This window comes from Bombus fervidus, chromosome 14, assembly GCF_041682495.2.
Source record: "Bombus fervidus isolate BK054 chromosome 14, iyBomFerv1, whole genome shotgun sequence".
Classification (NCBI taxonomy): domain Eukaryota; kingdom Metazoa; phylum Arthropoda; class Insecta; order Hymenoptera; family Apidae; genus Bombus; species Bombus fervidus.
The window spans coordinates 175,419-183,929 of record NC_091530.1 but is presented as its reverse complement, the minus strand read 5'-3'; the positions used below and the strand labels follow the sequence as shown (position 1 = coordinate 183,929).

Below are 8,511 nucleotides of genomic sequence, written 5' to 3'. Positions count from 1 at the left end.
GAACACAACTGCACGAATGCTACTACCATCGATGTGTTACTCCTATTCTCTCGAGATGAAAGGGCTGGAGGGAACAAACGATCGGCGAAGGCAAGTTTCAAGAAAGGAAAAAATTCAACTTTTGCGTACCGGTCACGTCAACATATATTTAGTAGGTAACGACAGATGCTGAGCTGATCGCGCGTACGACATTCGAGTATCCAACTGAGGCCGGTTTCATACGCAGATAGCCGGTACAGGGAGCTGCGTACCGTGCGAATGTCGCCAGTTGTTTTAACGTTAAAATCAGTCTAACGATCCGCAAGCAATAAAATGACAAAGCACACTGAGTTTAAGGAACGGAAGAAAATGTACTTTAATTGTTAAAAAAACTCCGCGTCGCTGGATCTTTATCCTAGTCGTAAACGGACGTCGACCGCTTAAAAATTAATGTTTTGTTTTATTTAATTACAAGGAGCGTGGAAGAAACGACTTTTACGGTAGAACAGGGAACGCGTCTTGAAATTGATGGAACACCCCGGTGGAGACGGAAATCCATAATGCTGATTTAGGCTGGCTAAACGAGAATAAAGAGAATAGAACGAAATACTTTTGATTATATTTATGAAAAGCAATCTATATTATATGCAGACCGAACGAAAAATTCACCGCGTTCGAGTACGAGAGAAAACCCGCGGAATATTGAAATAACGGTAAGTCAAAGCGATTAAAATTGAACACCGTACGTTCTAAATTCCGGCTTATAAAGTCTAAAAGAATGGATGCTTCGCGAATGGACTTTGGGAAGCTGAACAAAGAGGCCCGTAGAAATCTGGCGTGCGTGTGTGCGTAACTGTATCTGATTTCCGGTGTTGATCATTCGCGTTAAGCATCGTTCTAGCATCACTCTAAAAACTCGATAAATCGCGATCCGAATTACGATAGAATGATATTACAGAGTCATATTAAACGTACTTAGGTACCTGTACGACGTTACAACTTGTCAATTCACCCTTATAACACGATATAATATGTACTGGACTGAAATCAACAAAGTAACAACATCAAATTCACGTAACTCGTGCAAAGTTTATGAATTCGTTTAACGCAACAATTGATCGTACGTACAGGTACAAAGTTCCGAGAGAAAGCAAAAAGAAGAGCAAATGCATTCGTCGAGGTGTCGTAAATGTACGAGGACGAAAAGAACGCCATAAGTTGCTCGTAAGACACTGTTTCTCATCTGTATAGCAGCACCAGTTGGCGCATGCATCATCCTCGGCATTTTCTACCATGTTATTCCATTCTAGCAGCGTAATCTGCATTCTCCGTTTTACGTTGTAGAAATATCGGGAGAACGTGGCCAAGCTGGCTTCACTGCCAAACTCTTTCAGACATCATTTCAGCCATATATATGTTCAGCCTACGTATATATGTATGCGAGTATACCCATCCTGTTCCAAACCTCTCTCATAAATACGATTATCGATCATATCGTGTCTCATCGTGTCTCATCGTAATAAATTTTCTTAAAATACATTTCGCTCTTTACGTTATGGCATAAATAATATCATCCTTTTTTTATATGTTCGATTCGTCGATATCGTTGATACTATTCGTATTGCACATATATTATAATTACGTAGTTTGCTCAAGCAACTTACGACGATACACGTGTATCAAAGACAGTCGTTGAAGTGGTGAACAGTTGTTCTAAGAAAACTCTACGTTTGGTCTTTTTAATGTTCTCAAGCACCGAAGCCATCGACAGCGTATAGACGATAGACTGGGACGAAGGCAGACCATAAACTGTAGACAGGCGACGATGGCTTTAGGGCTTTGAGTCAGAGGGTAACGCTGCTACTAACGTGCGACCGTTTGCGTTCCTCTGTTCATACAATAACCTCAACAACAGTGATATTAAAATGGATAATCGAATCGGTAATTTAATATATAATATTTATAGAAACACGCTTAAAAACGCTAATTATAACGAAATTAGTAGCGCGGTCAAGGACAGCAGTATCCGATTTTCAATCCTAACTGGTATTACTGAAACCTGATCCGCGAACAATACACGACGAGATATGGCTGCACTCTTTATGAAAATACGAACTTACGAACATGCTACACAGTTTCATTACGTTCATTACTTCTTGCCATTCTACAAGGGGTAATACAATATAATACAACGGTCAAAAGATCGGTCGATCGTGCGATATTTTAAACTAACGTTGGTCTTTTCCATTTCTCCATTTTGGTAATAAGTTTGGTAATAACGGAAAAGATGTATACCTGTGTTAGACTACGAGTTAACTAGTATCAGAAGGATTAATACCGAAGCATTTTATTTACATGATCAAGAGGAAGGCACTAAAAATACAAAATACTACGCTCTAATCGATGACAAAATATCGATTAATACGTAAAGTTTTTAAAGATCTCGTAAAAAGAATTTTAACGATTTCTCTACCTAGATAAAACTGCTACAAAGATAATCCATTCGCAAAGCCTTTATACTAGCGCCGTATAATATTTCGAGCACACATATATATACATGTGTGCGTGTGTGTGTAATATTATAATTTTAAACGCGAAGTTATTAATATTTATCGAGTTATAAATAATTACATTATAATACACACGAACGATACACGATTAACCCCTCGGTGAGAACATACATGTATCGACAATGAATACACGCTGACCGGTTTATGATGGAAAAACCTTCCTGCTGTATTGTACGCCATATTTGTCATATACCACTCACGACCAAATTCAGTTATCAAAACGTGTCTGGTTGAATGAAAATCAATTCGTATCGATATATTTTAAGGAGCAAATACGAGGACGCGAGCGTTCAATTATCGATATTAAAAGATCCAGGCTAGTGTAAATTATGTATATATTAATAAGACGATATAAATGAAAGGTAAAGCACGTAGGTATGGCGAATAAGAGAAACATTGTATCGTAGGAAAAAGAAAATGTCTTTCTTATTTATTGTTGCAACACACGATGCGTTATCTTAATTTCAATAGGTTATCATACGAAAGACATCTATAATTCCCATTTCTATTCTGTTCTTTTCTTTTTTCTTTCTTTCTTTTTTTTTTTTTTTTTTTTTTCGAACATGTGAAATTGACGAATACCGCGTCATAGTTGAACAATGGGGGATTGAAATCTCCTCACAACCTATACACGTATGGAAAGTTTCTACGTACCAATTTAAACAGACCTCAAAGTAATACTTCGATCGACACGATTTACATCGCGACACGTTCTATTACTAAGTTAATCGTAAATTTAATGGACATCTTTATCGGTCTACATCTGGTAATGCAAAGTAATGCAAAGAGGGATAAAAGCCAAGTATTTGGGTACAGTTACAGGAAAATTAACTAAAATTGTTTGAACGACCATTTTACATTTACTCTTCTTCCTATACTTTGTTTACACGTGGTTGTTGTTTCAGTGGAATGGTAGGAATTGGAAGTTGGAAAAAGCGAGCGTAAGCACGAGCTACTGTGTCGATTTAAATTGGTACGATAGTGTGCATATTTTCAGCGCACGCGACTGCCTAATAAGCTTTATTTGCTTCCGTCGGCATAGGCACTATATTTAAGAGAGAATAGCGTGGTTCGTGGTGGCGGCGAGGCGCCAGGTAACGTAAATATCAGCCAGCATTATTAATAACCCAAGGTAATTTTACGTAATTGAAAATGCCTAAGAAGGGTCGTGCCGGTATTTTCCTCCGTGGGTATTCTCTCGCTCCTGAACTTAATGGCGGTCTTCTTTCTGTTCCTTGGTACTCATAGTCTGCGAAAGTTTGCCAACAGGGTACAATGAAATCCCCCTTGGGCCTCTGATTTTTCATTTTCACGATGTTAAACGCATGTATTTCGCCAAAAGCTACGATTTATTTGCCCCTTGTTTCGATGTTTGATAATACACGTGGCAAGTAAATAAGTAAGTACCGTGTAAAGTCGTGCATCAGTCGTCGATATACAGAATCGAAACGTTACTATCCCCGACATAGTACTGCCGTGTACAATAAAAGACGCTTTATATCGCCGATAAAAGATACAACTTTCGATTCGACGAAGCATTATCGACTTAATTATACTGTGTTATTCTGTGTGCCGTAAAGTATTACGCAGCTATTTTCAAATAGTTTCGGATAGTTCTTACGTTCATATATATTATAGTTTTATCGTGCATATAACAGCGTTATACGTATACTAAATACATATCACTTTGCTTGTTCGAATTTGCTTCGATCGAAAGCATCTCTGTGAATAAAAACTCGATTACGACGCTCGTAAAACAGAGGATACTTTATTCGAATCTTCGTGCATCGATAGTTTCAAAGGATAATAAATAATAAAAGTAATGCTCGATGACAAGTACGTAAGTAGGTGTATATGTATGTACGGTTGTCGTAGCAACAGATCATGGAAAATCAGATGCGTAATAATAAATAACGTTACGTGAAAACATATTGGTTCCGTCATTTGTGATCTTGTCGCAATAGCACATACGACATTTCTTACTTTAATTCAAGACATTACACGAACAAAACAAATAATTCCAAGAGCTGTTATAAAACTTTGTCTATACTGTGACAAAATTATATTAAAAGTTGTAATAGCAGTTGCCGAACTCATCGGACGAGTTTGATACCTTTGAAGAAGTTTACGACAAACTACTTGATTCGGATTTGTACCATATCGATGATTGATCACCACCTTACAACCATACGATCAAAAATAAAGTAATAATACAAAATAGAGCAAGAAACGCAAATTTCCTTCGATTTTATACAGGCTGTCTTCTTATGGACAGTTTACAGCGATTTGCTCGACATTCTATGTATTTCGTAAGAATGTGACGCGTGTGTGGCTTAACTTTGAACACTTTCAGTTCGAAATACGATTATTTCTAAGCAGTGACAAATGTAGATGCTCGTAATATGGACACTTATACGTCCATACAAACGTACTCGATATGTACACCCGAAGCGCAGATTTTACGAAAAGATGTACGCATGATTCTGCAAAATGCGGAAAAATATCGGGGGAATAAAAAACGTGAAAATCAGAAACTGTTGCAACAGCGTGACGACGATCTGACGCGATATATCCTCAACGCCTAAATGCTTTACAGATCAGGATAACGATGGACAACGTACGACTTATTATCCTTGTCATTCGTGATTGACCATCGCCAAGCACTTCAGTCCCGCTGTACTTACTCAGCCAGGCGATGCCAAGCTCCCATACTGACGATGAATGTGCGCTACTTACCTAGACCTCTCTTCCTCTACTTACCTTCCTCTCCTCCTCCTCCTCTCTGTCTGTTTCCCTTTTTCGCTTTCTCGTGCCGGCCCTCGTGTTTACCCTCCCGCATCGCTATCTTTCATCGATATTATCTTTGAAATCACACGCACACACGCGCGCGCTGCAAATGGTAGACATTTGCTGCGCTGTTGCATCATTCGGTCGAAGATTGGTCCATCAGCAAAGATATCACATCTCTCAGATGCGCGATTTGAACACGCGCTAAACGAGCGATAAATCCTGTGATCCCTGTACAAGCTTCTCGTGTACGAGATTTCAGAATCACTGTATTTCCCTATGATACATTGAAAACTCGCCCTGTCACGAGTGATCGACTGACCGAATATCTCCCGTTTACCGATATCACTTTTTTGCTTTTGCTTTTCCCTGCGTTTTACCTTTGTATTCTATTTTGTGAAATTTTAATTTGCTTTCCATTTCATTTATTTTGAACGTAGCGTTTTAAATGTACGTACCTCGCGATGTAAATAATTTGACGAAAAGTAGACACATCTTTCAAATAATCTGTCGTTATTATCACATATATACACGTGTTAATACAACAACTCATTAATATAATACATACGATAAGTTACATCCGTTCGTTACGAAGAATCCGAATCGGACTTTTTATTCGAGCGTCGTAAGTCGTAATCGATAGAAGATATGAAATTTGCTCGAAGAAATCAATTTCGTACTTAGATTTTTCAAGCTACGTACTTAAACGACTTAAAACGACGACGACTATCGCAATCGGTTAAAACTAGTCCATATATCGTATGAAATACGAGTATATTCGGACAGCCGAAATTTGAACAAAGTTTTCGTTACTACAGGTTAACGTAATTGAACTTACTCTTTGATAAATACGACAGAAAATCGTTTCTAAATGCCGGAGCTGTGGATAACAGGACGCGATAACACATTCAAAATCGAATCTCGTGGGCGCAAGTGATTCAAGATCAGTGATTCGAGCAATCTATCATTGATCGAAATTAAACGGTCGGTTATTATTGAGATCATCGAGGCACGCTATGCTCACCTACTTGATTGGATTCTCGATGACAACCATGCTGACAGTGTTCCCATACAGGTGGATAACTCCTCCGACGCAACCTATCGTTGCTCGTAACGTCCGCTAACAACCATACTCTGTCGGGCGAATATTTCGTTCGACGGCTTAACGACCGGCAAAACCTTCAAAAATATTCAACGTCGATTAAGCTGTGATGTTGATAACGAGAAACATCGTTTGCTATATCTCGATCGGTCATCGGTCAACGTAAAGAGTAACTCGGTCAAGTACTTGCACGACACAATTATCTCGACTTTACGACGTATCGTATCCGAGTAAAATTCATATAACGTATAAACTAAACTTTTATAAACTAAATTTTTGCTTTGCAAAATACTCGTGTATTTCGCGATAGTTTTCTTTAAAGTTAATGGAATATGCATTTAAAAAAGGTAGTTATTAAAAAAGTATTCGGATACTAGACTTGGACGCTAGATTTGAATACCGTCAGAGTTTTAATAAATATACAGGTATATGCGTGAACCATTTTTTATAAATCTCCAAGTATCAATCATGTCGCGCGTCGTTACTATTACCTTACTGGCGTTGTAAAGCAACCCGCTGAGAAGGTACAGAGATAAATTATGAACCGCGTAACACGACTACCTCTAGTTTGTTCTTAATAAATTGATCAAAAGCTTTTCATCGCTTATAATAAACCACCTTTTATCAGATATGCCGATCTATCGCGCAATCTACGAAGCAGAAATGCGTGCATTGTTTTCGATCGATGGATAATTTATTTTTTCAGATGTAGAAATAGCAAACGAAACGTGACGCGTAACTACGGTATCGAATATTCATTGAAATAATTATCGTTTATTCTTCCGTTGCGTTAATACGACAATACAGAGATCAACTACTAGTTACTCCCCTGCGCATTTTACTTTCACGAAATCAAGAATTTCAACGACCAACGACATAATCAATTATGGAATATTTTACTGTCGCCGTCTGTTTGTTGAGAACTGTGCCGTGCAACTAAAACTAGAGTTCGAAACAATGTATCTCAATTCATATTAGTTGTCGTGTCGTTGTTGCGTCGCGTTGTAAACTTGGATCGCAGGAAAATTTCGGTTGTGATTTACGAGACCTGAAGAGAAGATCGAAACGGCAATCCTGAATATCGATGACGCAGGACTTTGGTTTGTTTGACGTAAAAAGAAGCGACAGAAGAATCGCTTAGTTACTCGTATAAATATAATTTCTACCTTCTACAGTTTGAGAAAATACGAATAACAAACACGCGTTACATAAACGTTACGATGTCCTACTAAAAATAAAAAGCTACATATTATCGGAAGCGCGCGTACGTGATTTCCTTAAATAGAGCGATGAAATATCTTTTGGAATAACTTTATCCAGCGTATTAATCCAACGATTGACCGGTCTTATTGTTATTTTATTATTCCAGATTTATAAATATCATCAATTTTAGAATTGCTGCGCTCGCAAGATTTTTCAATTTATAAATTTGAAACAATTTATTTATTAAAAAGCTATCCAAACGATATAAACGATGAGAAAGGAACATTCCTATATTCAAATATCGGAGAAATTGGAATCGAAGAAATTGAAATTTTATTTCTTTTCCAGGCATTTCTCCATCGATATACGCCGTTTCTTTATTAATTTGACAGGCAGTTCATTTGTATTTTTTAAATAATTTCTGCTATAAATTTCTAATATTCGGCAAATGCTAAATCTATATTTCCGACAGTTTTACAAATTTTACAAGTAGATCAGATATTTTTACCAAATGTAAGCTCATAGAAGACAATCACGCGAATACCTCAATTATTCGTAGCAATGAAAATTGCCAATATTCCAATAATATATCTTATTAGTTGGCGTTCGATATAGGTTTATTGCAACCCCTTTACCTTTTTTACCGTGTTTCGTGACAATTAACAACAGGACGAACTGTAACGGGGATTAGGTTCGGTACTGTTCCGTCCAATTCAAACACCGGAAAAAAACCGTACGTTTACCACGTACATATATTAACTTTAGTTTGAACGAAAATAGCTAAAAATCTAAAATCTATCTCATTTTAATTTATAGATCTAAAATTTATCATCGTAATAAACTAGTAGAACATCTGTAACTTCGAAAAAC

The 8,511-nt window shown here is 37.4% G+C and overlaps 1 protein-coding gene across 1 annotated transcript in view; it reads left to right on the top strand.

The window, feature by feature from the left end:
- The first annotated feature begins 465 nt into the window (after nucleotides 1-465).
- LOC139993925 (nephrin) overlaps nucleotides 466-8,511 on the top strand; it is a 110,620-nt gene continuing 102,574 nt past the window's right edge. The window contains exon 1 of the mRNA XM_072016097.1: nucleotides 466-692. The gene's annotated coding sequence lies outside the window, so the exon portion shown is untranslated. The remainder of the gene's footprint in view (nucleotides 693-8,511) is intronic.